This window comes from Lineus longissimus, chromosome 12 (genome assembly GCF_910592395.1).
Source record: "Lineus longissimus chromosome 12, tnLinLong1.2, whole genome shotgun sequence".
NCBI classification, from domain to species: domain Eukaryota; kingdom Metazoa; phylum Nemertea; class Pilidiophora; order Heteronemertea; family Lineidae; genus Lineus; species Lineus longissimus.
The window spans coordinates 17212443-17227806 of NC_088319.1; positions in this window are offsets into that span (position 1 = coordinate 17212443).

Sequence of the window (15364 nt, forward strand, 5' to 3'; positions counted from 1 at the left end):
CAGGCCTGTTGCGGTGGAAAACAGAAATGTCCTCGTTTTTCACTTTCGCTCCAATGTCTTTGAACAGGGTGACAAGTTCTTGTACTACAGGGTTTGTGATATGAGAATACATAAACTAGGAGTTATAGATGCATGTATTGTATCAATCATCGGCAATCTGCCTAAAACGGCAAGTTTTCTCAGGTACCGGTACGGCAGTGGCGTGCGTCTTTTTCATTGAAACGACCTCGCACGACCGGCACCGGCACATATGGTCGGTGATGATGGAGAGAGCGGTCGCCGGTACATATTCAGCACGGTTCACTGGCAGTTCAATGTGCTCATGACATGACGAGAGCAAATCTCACGGGTGGGGCGGAAATCTGCCATATTGCTGACATCATCGGCGCCAACAACGATGTCTTTTGACCCTGCCAGAGCAACACTCTGTTGATTGACTCTGACCCTGCTGACCTCGATTTTTTAAAACTTTAAAAAAAGGCCATTTAAACGTTAAATCAACTGCAAAGATAATCTTTTATATCACTGAGGTATATAGATACAATATGTTGAGAAAAATCTGTACAACTATCGAAATATACGATTACTTGGAACTATTTCGGTAAATCACTCTGCCGCCTGCGCGACCTTGTCACAATTGCGGCGCGCTCGTTTGCATATCGCATATAAGAGGCGAATAAAATCGTCACTTCAGCATGAAAGCCTTGACGGTTCAGCGCTGAGAGTGTTTGACTGTGGATCAGCTGGTCACAGGTTCGACTCCCGGTGGATCTGCCGAAGTTTTCTCTTTTTTTTTCTTCTTCCTTATCTTGTTATCTAACCATCCACGTACAGATGTGAAACTTTTCATTATTATCATTATCATACCCCGTACCCAAACTTTTCAAACTGCAGCACATACTGATTCCGGGCGTTCGAGGACTACCGAGGATGGTTCTAATCGGCAGCTGGTATTTTCGAGGCTACATTGGGGCAAAAAAGTATTAGTGTCGGACCGTGAGTTTCAAATCAGAATCAGTCAAATAGTTTTCTCAGGTACTGGTACGGCAGTGGCGTGCGTCTTTTTCATTGAAACGACCTCGCACGACCGGCACCGGCACATATGGTCGCCGATGATGGAGAGAGCGGTAGCGGGTACATATTCAGCACGGTTCACTAGCAGTTCGATGTGCTCATGACATGACGAGAGCAAATCTCACGGGTGGGGCGGAAATCTGCCATATTGCTGATATCATCGGCGCCAACAACGATGTCTTTTGACCCTGCCAGAGCAACACTCTGTTGATTGACTCTGACCCTGCTGACCTCGATTTTTTAAAACTTTAAAAAAGGCCATTTAAACGTTAAATCAACTGCAAAGATAATCTTTTATATCACTGAGGTATATAGATACAATATGTTGAGAAAAATCTGTACAACTATCGAAATATACGATTACTTGGAACTATTTCGGTAAATCACTCTGCCGCCTGCGCGACCTTGTCACAATTGCGGCGCGCTCGTTTGCATATCGCATATAAGAGGCGAATAAAATCGTCACTTCAGCATGAAAGCCTTGACGGTTCAGCGCTGAGAGTGTTTGACTGTGGATCAGCTGGTCACAGGTTCGACTCCCGGTGGATCTGCCGCAGTTTTCTCTTTTTTTTTCTTCTTCCTTATCTTGTTATCTAACCATCCACGTACAGATGTGAAACTTTTCATTATTATCATTATCATACCCCGTACCCAAACTTTTCAAACTGCAGCACATACTGATTCCGGGCGTTCGAGGACTACCGAGGATGGTTCTAATCGGCAGCTGGTATTTTCGAGGCTACATTGGGGCAAAAAAGTATTAGTGTCGGACCGTGAGTTTCAAATCAGAATCAGTCAAAGAGTTTTCTCAGGTACTGGTACGGCAGTGGCGTGCGTCTTTTTCTTTGAAACGACCTCGCACGACCGGCACCGGCACATATGGTCGGTGATGATGGAGAGAGCGGTCGCCGGTACATATTCAGCACGGTTCACTGGCAGTTCAATGTGCTCATGACATGACGAGAGCAAATCTCACGGGTGGGGCGGAAATCTGCCATATTGCTGACATCATCGGCGCCAACAACGATGTCTTTTGACCCTGCCAGAGCAACACTCTGTTGATTGACTCTGACCCTGCTGACCTCGATTTTTTAAAACTTTAAAAAAAGGCCATTTAAACGTTAAATCAACTGCAAAGATAATCTTTTATATCACTGAGGTATATAGATACAATATGTTGAGAAAAATCTGTACAACTATCGAAATATACGATTACTTGGAACTATTTCGGTAAATCACTCTGCCGCCTGCGCGACCTTGTCACAATTGCGGCGCGCTCGTTTGCATATCGCATATAAGAGGCGAATAAAATCGTCACTTCAGCATGAAAGCCTTGACGGTTCAGCGCTGAGAGTGTTTGACTGTGGATCAGCTGGTCACAGGTTCGACTCCCGGTGGATCTGCCGCAGTTTTCTCTTTTTTTTTCTTCTTCCTTATCTTGTTATCTAACCATCCACGTACAGATGTGAAACTTTTCATTATTATCATTATCATACCCCGTACCCAAACTTTTCAAACTGCAGCACATACTGATTCCGGGCGTTCGAGGACTACCGAGGATGGTTCTAATCGGCAGCTGGTATTTTCGAGGCTACATTGGGGCAAAAAAGTATTAGTGTCGGACCGTGAGTTTCAAATCAGAATCAGTCAAAGAGTTTTCTCAGGTACTGGTACGGCAGTGGCGTGCGTCTTTTTCTTTGAAACGACCTCGCACGACCGGCACCGGCACATATGGTCGGTGATGATGGAGAGAGCGGTCGCCGGTACATATTCAGCACGGTTCACTGGCAGTTCAATGTGCTCATGACATGACGAGAGCAAATCTCACGGGTGGGGCGGAAATCTGCCATATTGCTGACATCATCGGCGCCAACAACGATGTCTTTTGACCCTGCCAGAGCAACACTCTGTTGATTGACTCTGACCCTGCTGACCTCGATTTTTTAAAACTTTAAAAAAAGGCCATTTAAACGTTAAATCAACTGCAAAGATAATCTTTTATATCACTGAGGTATATAGATACAATATGTTGAGAAAAATCTGTACAACTTTCGAAATATACGATTACTTGGAACTATTTCGGTAAATCACTCTGCCGCCTGCGCGACCTTGTCACAATTGCGGCGCGCTCGTTTGCATATCGCATATAAGAGGCGAATAAAATCGTCACTTCAGCATGAAAGCCTTGACGGTTCAGCGCTGAGAGTGTTTGACTGTGGATCAGCTGGTCACAGGTTCGACTCCCGGTGGATCTGCCGCAGTTTTCTCTTTTTTTTTCTTCTTCCTTATCTTGTTATCTAACCATCCACGTACAGATGTGAAACTTTTCATTATTATCATTATCATACCCCGTACCCAAACTTTTCAAACTGCAGCACATACTGATTCCGGGCGTTCGAGGACTACCGAGGATGGTTCTAATCGGCAGCTGGTATTTTCGAGGCTACATTGGGGCAAAAAAGTATTAGTGTCGGACCGTGAGTTTCAAATCAGAATCAGTCAAAGAGTTTTCTCAGGTACTGGTACGGCAGTGGCGTGCGTCTTTTTCATTGAAACGACCTCGCACGACCGGCACCGGCACATATGGTCGCCGATGATGGAGAGAGCGGTAGCGGGTACATATTCAGCACGGTTCACTAGCAGTTCGATGTGCTCATGACATGACGAGAGCAAATCTCACGGGTGGGGCGGAAATCTGCCATATTGCTGACATCATCGGCGCCAACAACGATGTCTTTTGACCCTGCCAGGGCAACACTCTGTTGATTGACTCTGACCCTGCTGACCTCGATTTTTTAAAACTTTAAAAAAAGGCCATTTAAACGTTAAATCAACTGCAAAGATAATCTTTTATATCACTGAGGTATATAGATACAATATGTTGAGAAAAATCTGTACAACTATCGAAATATACGATTACTTGGAACTATTTCGGTAAATCACTCTGCCGCCTGCGCGACCTTGTCACAATTGCGGCGCGCTCGTTTGCATATCGCATATAAGAGGCGAATAAAATCGTCACTTCAGCATGAAAGCCTTGACGGTTCAGCGCTGAGAGTGTTTGACTGTGGATCAGCTGGTCACAGGTTCGACTCCCGGTGGATCTGCCGCAGTTTTCTCTTTTTTTTTCTTCTTCCTTATCTTGTTATCTAACCATCCACGTACAGATGTGAAACTTTTCATTATTATCATTATCATACCCCGTACCCAAACTTTTCAAACTGCAGCACATACTGATTCCGGGCGTTCGAGGACTACCGACAATGGTTCTAATCGGCAGCTGGTATTTTCGAGGCTACATTGGGGCAAAAAAGTATTAGTGTCGGACCGTGAGTTTCAAATCAGAATCAGTCAAAGAGTTTTCTCAGGTACTGGTACGGCAGTGGCGTGCGTCTTTTTCATTGAAACGACCTCGCACGACCGGCACCGGCACATATGGTCGCCGATGATGGAGAGAGCGGTCGCCGGTACATATTCAGCACGGTTCACTAGCAGTTCAATGTGCTCATGACATGACGAGAGCAAATCTCACGGGTGGGGCGGAAATCTGCCATATTGCTGACATCATCGGCGCCAACAACGATGTCTTTTGACCCTGCCAGAGCAACACTCTGTTGATTGACTCTGACCCTGCTGACCTCGATTTTTTAAAACTTTAAAAAAAGGCCATGTAAACGTTAAATCAACTGCAAAGATAATCTTTTATATCACTGAGGTATATAGATACAATATGTTGAGAAAAATCTGTACAACTATCGAAATATACGATTACTTGGAACTATTTCGGTAAATCACTCTGCCGCCTGCGCGACCTTGTCACAATTGCGGCGCGCTCGTTTGCATATCGCATATAAGAGGCGAATAAAATCGTCATAGCATGAAAGCCTTGACGGTTCAGCGCTGAGAGTGTTTGACTGTGGATCAGCTGGTCACAGGTTCGACTCCCGGTGGATCTGCCGCAGTTTTCTCTTTTTTTTTCTTCTTCCTTATCTTGTTATCTAACCATCCACGTACAGATGTGAAACTTTTCATTATTATCATTATCATACCCCGTACCCAAACTTTTCAAACTGCAGCACATACTGATTCCGGGCGTTCGAGGACTACCGAGGATGGTTCTAATCGGCAGCTGGTATTTTCGAGGCTACATTGGGGTAAAAAAGTATTAGTGTCGGACCGTGAGTTTCAAATCAGAATCAGTCAAAGAGTTTTCTCAGGTACTGGTACGGCAGTGGCGTGCGTCTTTTTCTTTGAAACGACCTCGCACGACCGGCACCGGCACATATGGTCGGTGATGATGGAGAGAGCGGTCGCCGGTACATATTCAGCACGGTTCACTGGCAGTTCAATGTGCTCATGACATGACGAGAGCAAATCTCACGGGTGGGGCGGAAATCTGCCATATTGCTGACATCATCGGCGCCAACAACGATGTCTTTTGACCCTGCCAGAGCAACACTCTGTTGATTGACTCTGACCCTGCTGACCTCGATTTTTTAAAACTTTAAAAAAAGGCCATTTAAACGTTAAATCAACTGCAAAGATAATCTTTTATATCACTGAGGTATATAGATACAATATGTTGAGAAAAATCTGTACAACTATCGAAATATACGATTACTTGGAACTATTTCGGTAAATCACTCTGCCGCCTGCGCGACCTTGTCACAATTGCGGCGCGCTCGTTTGCATATCGCATATAAGAGGCGAATAAAATCGTCACTTCAGCATGAAAGCCTTGACGGTTCAGCGCTGAGAGTGTTTGACTGTGGATCAGCTGGTCACAGGTTCGACTCCCGGTGGATCTGCCGCAGTTTTCTCTTTTTTTTTCTTCTTCCTTATCTTGTTATCTAACCATCCACGTACAGATGTGAAACTTTTCATTATTATCATTATCATACCCCGTACCCAAACTTTTCAAACTGCAGCACATACTGATTCCGGGCGTTCGAGGACTACCGACAATGGTTCTAATCGGCAGCTGGTATTTTCGAGGCTACATTGGGGCAAAAAAGTATTAGTGTCGGACCGTGAGTTTCAAATCAGAATCAGTCAAAGAGTTTTCTCAGGTACTGGTACGGCAGTGGCGTGCGTCTTTTTCATTGAAACGACCTCGCACGACCGGCACCGGCACATATGGTCGCCGATGATGGAGAGAGCGGTCGCCGGTACATATTCAGCACGGTTCACTAGCAGTTCAATGTGCTCATGACATGACGAGAGCAAATCTCACGGGTGGGGCGGAAATCTGCCATATTGCTGACATCATCGGCGCCAACAACGATGTCTTTTGACCCTGCCAGAGCAACACTCTGTTGATTGACTCTGACCCTGCTGACCTCGATTTTTTAAAACTTTAAAAAAAGGCCATGTAAACGTTAAATCAACTGCAAAGATAATCTTTTATATCACTGAGGTATATAGATACAATATGTTGAGAAAAATCTGTACAACTATCGAAATATACGATTACTTGGAACTATTTCGGTAAATCACTCTGCCGCCTGCGCGACCTTGTCACAATTGCGGCGCGCTCGTTTGCATATCGCATATAAGAGGCGAATAAAATCGTCATAGCATGAAAGCCTTGACGGTTCAGCGCTGAGAGTGTTTGACTGTGGATCAGCTGGTCACAGGTTCGACTCCCGGTGGATCTGCCGCAGTTTTCTCTTTTTTTTTCTTCTTCCTTATCTTGTTATCTAACCATCCACGTACAGATGTGAAACTTTTCATTATTATCATTATCATACCCCGTACCCAAACTTTTCAAACTGCAGCACATACTGATTCCGGGCGTTCGAGGACTACCGAGGATGGTTCTAATCGGCAGCTGGTATTTTCGAGGCTACATTGGGGTAAAAAAGTATTAGTGTCGGACCGTGAGTTTCAAATCAGAATCAGTCAAAGAGTTTTCTCAGGTACTGGTACGGCAGTGGCGTGCGTCTTTTTCTTTGAAACGACCTCGCACGACCGGCACCGGCACATATGGTCGGTGATGATGGAGAGAGCGGTCGCCGGTACATATTCAGCACGGTTCACTGGCAGTTCAATGTGCTCATGACATGACGAGAGCAAATCTCACGGGTGGGGCGGAAATCTGCCATATTGCTGACATCATCGGCGCCAACAACGATGTCTTTTGACCCTGCCAGAGCAACACTCTGTTGATTGACTCTGACCCTGCTGACCTCGATTTTTTAAAACTTTAAAAAAAGGCCATTTAAACGTTAAATCAACTGCAAAGATAATCTTTTATATCACTGAGGTATATAGATACAATATGTTGAGAAAAATCTGTACAACTATCGAAATATACGATTACTTGGAACTATTTCGGTAAATCACTCTGCCGCCTGCGCGACCTTGTCACAATTGCGGCGCGCTCGTTTGCATATCGCATATAAGAGGCGAATAAAATCGTCACTTCAGCATGAAAGCCTTGACGGTTCAGCGCTGAGAGTGTTTGACTGTGGATCAGCTGGTCACAGGTTCGACTCCCGGTGGATCTGCCGCAGTTTTCTCTTTTTTTTTCTTCTTCCTTATCTTGTTATCTCACCATCCACGTACAGATGTGAAACTTTTCATTATTATCATTATCATACCCCGTACCCAAACTTTTCAAACTGCAGCACATACTGATTCCGGGCGTTCGAGGACTACCGAGGATGGTTCTAATCGGCAGCTGGTATTTTCGAGGCTACATTGGGGCAAAAAAGTATTAGTGTCGGACCGTGAGTTTCAAATCAGAATCAGTCAAAGAGTTTTCTCAGGTACTGGTACGGCAGTGGCGTGCGTCTTTTTCATTGAAACGACCTCGCACGACCGGCACCGGCACATATGGTCGCCGATGATGGAGAGAGCGGTCGCCGGTACATATTCAGCACGGTTCACTAGCAGTTCAATGTGCTCATGACATGACGAGAGCAAATCTCACGGGTGGGGCGGAAATCTGCCATATTGCTGACATCATCGGCGCCAACAACGATGTCTTTTGACCCTGCCAGAGCAACACTCTGTTGATTGACTCTGACCCTGCTGACCTCGATTTTTTAAAACTTTAAAAAAAGGCCATTTAAACGTTAAATCAACTGCAAAGATAATCTTTTATATCACTGAGGTATATAGATACAATATGTTGAGAAAAATCTGTACAACTATCGAAATATACGATTACTTGGAACTATTTCGGTAAATCACTCTGCCGCCTGCGCGACCTTGTCACAATTGCGGCGCGCTCGTTTGCATATCGCATATAAGAGGCGAATAAAATCGTCATAGCATGAAAGCCTTGACGGTTCAGCGCTGAGAGTGTTTGACTGTGGATCAGCTGATCACAGGTTCGACTCCCGGTGGATCTGCCGCAGTTTTCTCTTTTTTTTTCTTCTTCCTTATCTTGTTATCTAACCATCCACGTACAGATGTGAAACTTTTCATTATTATCATTATCATACCCCGTACCCAAACTTTTCAAACTGCAGCACATACTGATTCCGGGCGTTCGAGGACTACCGAGGATGGTTCTAATCGGCAGCTGGTATTTTCGAGGCTACATTGGGGTAAAAAAGTATTAGTGTCGGACCGTGAGTTTCAAATCAGAATCAGTCAAAGAGTTTTCTCAGGTACTGGTACGGCAGTGGCGTGCGTCTTTTTCTTTGAAACGACCTCGCACGACCGGCACCGGCACATATGGTCGGTGATGATGGAGAGAGCGGTCGCCGGTACATATTCAGCACGGTTCACTGGCAGTTCAATGTGCTCATGACATGACGAGAGCAAATCTCACGGGTGGGGCGGAAATCTGCCATATTGCTGACATCATCGGCGCCAACAACGATGTCTTTTGACCCTGCCAGAGCAACACTCTGTTGATTGACTCTGACCCTGCTGACCTCGACTTTTTAAAACTTTGAAAAAAGGCCATTTAAACGTTAAATCAACTGCAAAGATAATCTTTTATATCACTGAGGTATATAGATACAATATGTTGAGAAAAATCTGTACAACTATCGAAATATACGATTACTTGGAACTATTTCGGTAAATCACTCTGCCGCCTGCGCGACCTTGTCACAATTGCGGCGCGCTCGTTTGCATATCGCATATAAGAGGCGAATAAAATCGTCACTTCAGCATGAAAGCCTTGACGGTTCAGCGCTGAGAGTGTTTGACTGTGGATCAGCTGGTCACAGGTTCGACTCCCGGTGGATCTGCCGCAGTTTTCTCTTTTTTTTTCTTCTTCCTTATCTTGTTATCTAACCATCCACGTACAGATGTGAAACTTTTCATTATTATCATTATCATACCCCGTACCCAAACTTTTCAAACTGCAGCACATACTGATTCCGGGCGTTCGAGGACTACCGAGGATGGTTCTAATCGGCAGCTGGTATTTTCGAGGCTACATTGGGGCAAAAAAGTATTAGTGTCGGACCGTGAGTTTCAAATCAGAATCAGTCAAAGAGTTTTCTCAGGTACTGGTACGGCAGTGGCGTGCGTCTTTTTCATTGAAACGACCTCGCACGACCGGCACCGGCACATATGGTCGCCGATGATGGAGAGAGCGGTCGCCGGTACATATTCAGCACGGTTCACTAGCAGTTCAATGTGCTCATGACATGACGAGAGCAAATCTCACGGGTGGGGCGGAAATCTGCCATATTGCTGACATCATCGGCGCCAACAACGATGTCTTTTGACCCTGCCAGAGCAACACTCTGTTGATTGACTCTGACCCTGCTGACCTCGATTTTTTAAAACTTTAAAAAAAGGCCATTTAAACGTTAAATCAACTGCAAAGATAATCTTTTATATCACTGAGGTATATAGATACAATATGTTGAGAAAAATCTGTACAACTATCGAAATATACGATTACTTGGAACTATTTCGGTAAATCACTCTGCCGCCTGCGCGACCTTGTCACAATTGCGGCGCGCTCGTTTGCATATCGCATATAAGAGGCGAATAAAATCGTCATAGCATGAAAGCCTTGACGGTTCAGCGCTGAGAGTGTTTGACTGTGGATCAGCTGGTCACAGGTTCGACTCCCGGTGGATCTGCCGCAGTTTTCTCTTTTTTTTTCTTCTTCCTTATCTTGTTATCTAACCATCCACGTACAGATGTGAAACTTTTCATTATTATCATTATCATACCCCGTACCCAAACTTTTCAAACTGCAGCACATACTGATTCCGGACGTTCGAGGACTACCGAGGATGGTTCTAATCGGCAGCTGGTATTTTCGAGGCTACATTGGGGTAAAAAAGTATTAGTGTCGGACCGTGAGTTTCAAATCAGAATCAGTCAAAGAGTTTTCTTAGGTACTGGTACGGCAGTGGCGTGCGTCTTTTTCTTTGAAACGACCTCGCACGACCGGCACCGGCACATATGGTCGGTGATGATGGAGAGAGCGGTCGCCGGTACATATTCAGCACGGTTCACTGGCAGTTCAATGTGCTCATGACATGACGAGAGCAAATCTCACGGGTGGGGCGGAAATCTGCCATATTGCTGACATCATCGGCGCCAACAACGATGTCTTTTGACCCTGCCAGAGCAACACTCTGTTGATTGACTCTGACCCTGCTGACCTCGACTTTTTAAAACTTTGAAAAAAGGCCATTTAAACGTTAAATCAACTGCAAAGATAATCTTTTATATCACTGAGGTATATAGATACAATATGTTGAGAAAAATCTGTACAACTATCGAAATATACGATTACTTGGAACTATTTCGGTAAATCACTCTGCCGCCTGCGCGACCTTGTCACAATTGCGGCGCGCTCGTTTGCATATCGCATATAAGAGGCGAATAAAATCGTCACTTCAGCATGAAAGCCTTGACGGTTCAGCGCTGAGAGTGTTTGACTGTGGATCAGCTGGTCACAGGTTCGACTCCCGGTGGATCTGCCGCAGTTTTCTCTTTTTTTTTCTTCTTCCTTATCTTGTTATCTAACCATCCACGTACAGATGTGAAACTTTTCATTATTATCATTATCATACCCCGTACCCAAACTTTTCAAACTGCAGCACATACTGATTCCGGGCGTTCGAGGACTACCGAGGATGGTTCTAATCGGCAGCTGGTATTTTCGAGGCTACATTGGGGCAAAAAAGTATTAGTGTCGGACCGTGAGTTTCAAATCAGAATCAGTCAAAGAGTTTTCTCAGGTACTGGTACGGCAGTGGCGTGCGTCTTTTTCTTTGAAACGACCTCGCACGACCGGCACCGGCACATATGGTCGGTGATGATGGAGAGAGCGGTCGCCGGTACATATTCAGCACGGTTCACTAGCAGTTCAATGTGCTCATGACATGACGAGAGCAAATCTCACGGGTGGGGCGGAAATCTGCCATATTGCTGACATCATCGGCGCCAACAACGATGTCTTTTGACCCTGCCAGAGCAACACTCTGTTGATTGACTCTGACCCTGCTGACCTCGATTTTTTAAAACTTTAAAAAAAGGCCATTTAAACGTTAAATCAACTGCAAAGATAATCTTTTATATCACTGAGGTATATAGATACAATATGTTGAGAAAAATCTGTACAACTATCGAAATATACGATTACTTGGAACTATTTCGGTAAATCACTCTGCCGCCTGCGCGACCTTGTCACAATTGCGGCGCGCTCGTTTGCATATCGCATATAAGAGGCGAATAAAATCGTCACTTCAGCATGAAAGCCTTGACGGTTCAGCGCTGAGAGTGCTTGACTGTGGATCAGCTGGTCACAGGTTCGACTCCCGGTGGATCTGCCGCAGTTTTCTCTTTTTTTTTCTTCTTCCTTATCTTGTTATCTCACCATCCACGTACAGATGTGAAACTTTTCATTATTATCATTATCATACCCCGTACCCAAACTTTTCAAACTGCAGCACATACTGATTCCGGGCGTTCGAGGACTACCGAGGATGGTTCTAATCGGCAGCTGGTATTTTCGAGGCTACATTGGGGTAAAAAAGTATTAGTGTCGGACCGTGAGTTTCAAATCAGAATCAGTCAAAGAGTTTTCTCAGGTACTGGTACGGCAGTGGCGTGCGTCTTTTTCTTTGAAACGACCTCGCACGACCGGCACCGGCACATATGGTCGGTGATGATGGAGAGAGCGGTCGCCGGTACATATTCAGCACGGTTCACTAGCAGTTCAATGTGCTCATGACATGACGAGAGCAAATCTCACGGGTGGGGCGGAAATCTGCCATATTGCTGACATCATCGGCGCCAACAACGATGTCTTTTGACCCTGCCAGAGCAACACTCTGTTGATTGACTCTGACCCTGCTGACCTCGATTTTTTAAAACTTTAAAAAAAGGCCATTTAAACGTTAAATCAACTGCAAAGATAATCTTTTATATCACTGAGGTATATAGATACAATATGTTGAGAAAAATCTGTACAACTATCGAAATATACGATTACTTGGAACTATTTCGGTAAATCACTCTGCCGCCTGCGCGACCTTGTCACAATTGCGGCGCGCTCGTTTGCATATCGCATATAAGAGGCGAATAAAATCGTCACTTCAGCATGAAAGCCTTGACGGTTCAGCGCTGAGAGTGTTTGACTGTGGATCAGCTGGTCACAGGTTCGACTCCCGGTGGATCTGCCGCAGTTTTCTCTTTTTTTTTCTTCTTCCTTATCTTGTTATCTAACCATCCACGTACAGATGTGAAACTTTTCATTATTATCATTATCATACCCCGTACCCAAACTTTTCAAACTGCAGCACATACTGATTCCGGGCGTTCGAGGACTACCGAGGATGGTTCTAATCGGCAGCTGGTATTTTCGAGGCTACATTGGGGCAAAAAAGTATTAGTGTCGGACCGTGAGTTTCAAATCAGAATCAGTCAAAGAGTTTTCTCAGGTACTGGTACGGCAGTGGCGTGCGTCTTTTTCTTTGAAACGACCTCGCACGACCGGCACCGGCACATATGGTCGGTGATGATGGAGAGAGCGGTCGCCGGTACATATTCAGCACGGTTCACTGGCAGTTCAATGTGCTCATGACATGACGAGAGCAAATCTCACGGGTGGGGCGGAAATCTGCCATATTGCTGACATCATCGGCGCCAACAACGATGTCTTTTGACCCTGCCAGAGCAACACTCTGTTGATTGACTCTGACCCTGCTGACCTCGATTTTTTAAAACTTTAAAAAAAGGCCATTTAAACGTTAAATCAACTGCAAAGATAATCTTTTATATCACTGAGGTATATAGATACAATATGTTGAGAAAAATCTGTGCAACTATCGAAATATACGATTACTTGGAACCATTTCGGTAAATCACTCTGCCGCCTGCGCGACCTTGTCACAATTGCGGCGCGCTCGTTTGCATATCGCATATAAGAGGCGAATAAAATCGTCACTTCAGCATGAAAGCCTTGACGGTTCAGCGCTGAGAGTGTTTGACTGTGGATCAGCTGGTCACAGGTTCGACTCCCGGTGGATCTGCCGCAGTTTTCTCTTTTTTTTTCTTCTTCCTTATCTTGTTATCTAACCATCCACGTACAGATGTGAAACTTTTCATTATTATCATTATCATACCCCGTACCCAAACTTTTCAAACTGCAGCACATACTGATTCCGGGCGTTCGAGGACTACCGAGGATGGTTCTAATCGGCAGCTGGTATTTTCGAGGCTACATTGGGGCAAAAAAGTATTAGTGTCGGACCGTGAGTTTCAAATCAGAATCAGTCAAAGAATTTTCTCAGGTACTGGTACGGCAGTGGCGTGCGTCTTTTTCTTTGAAACGACCTCGCACGACCGGCACCGGCACATATGGTCGGTGATGATGGAGAGAGCGGTCGCCGGTACATATTCAGCACGGTTCACTAGCAGTTCAATGTGCTCATGACATGACGAGAGCAAATCTCACGGGTGGGGCGGAAATCTGCCATATTGCTGACATCATCGGCGCCAACAACGATGTCTTTTGACCCTGCCAGAGCAACACTCTGTTGATTGACTCTGACCCTGCTGACCTCGATTTTTTAAAACTTTAAAAAAAGGCCATTTAAACGTTAAATCAACTGCAAAGATAATCTTTTATATCACTGAGGTATATAGATACAATATGTTGAGAAAAATCTGTACAACTATCGAAATATACGATTACTTGGAACTATTTCGGTAAATCACTCTGCCGCCTGCGCGACCTTGTCACAATTGCGGCGCGCTCGTTTGCATATCGCATATAAGAGGCAAATAAAATTGTCACTTCAGCATGAAAGCCTTGACGGTTCAGCGCTGAGAGTGTTTGACTGTGGATCAGCTGGTCACAGGTTCGACTCCCGGTGGATCTGCCGCAGTTTTCTCTTTTTTTTTCTTCTTCCTTATCTTGTTATCTCACCATCCACGTACAGATGTGAAACTTTTCATTATTATCATTATCATACCCCGTACCCAAACTTTTCAAACTGCAGCACATACTGATTCCGGGCGTTCGAGGACTACCGAGGATGGTTCTAATCGGCAGCTGGTATTTTCGAGGCTACATTGGGGCAAAAAAGTATTAGTGTCGGACCGTGAGTTTCAAATCAGAATCAGTCAAAGAGTTTTCTCAGGTACTGGTACGGCAGTGGCGTGCGTCTTTTTCATTGAAACGACCTCGCACGACCGGCACCGGCACATATGGTCGCCGATGATGGAGAGAGCGGTAGCGGGTACATATTCAGCACGGTTCACTAGCAGTTCGATGTGCTCATGACATGACGAGAGCAAATCTCACGGGTGGGGCGGAAATCTGCCATATTGCTGACATCATCGGCGCCAACAACGATGTCTTTTGACCCTGCCAGAGCAACACTCTGTTGATTGACTCTGACCCTGCTGACCTCGATTTTTTAAAACTTTAAAAAAAGGCCATTTAAACGTTAAATCAACTGCAAAGATAATCTTTTATATCACTGAGGTATATAGATACAATATGTTGAGAAAAATCTGTACAACTATCGAAATATACGATTACTTGGAACTATTTCGGTAAATCACTCTGCCGCCTGCGCGACCTTGTCACAATTGCGGCGCGCTCGTTTGCATATCGCATATAAGAGGCGAATAAAATCGTCACTTCAGCATGAAAGCCTTGACGGTTCAGCGCTGAGAGTGTTTGACTGTGGATCAGCTGGTCACAGGTTCGACTCCCGGTGGATCTGCCGCAGTTTTCTCTTTTTTTTTCTTCTTCCTTATCTTGTTATCTCACCATCCACGTACAGATGTGAAACTTTTCATTATTATCATTATCATACCCCGTACCCAAACTTTTCAAACTGCA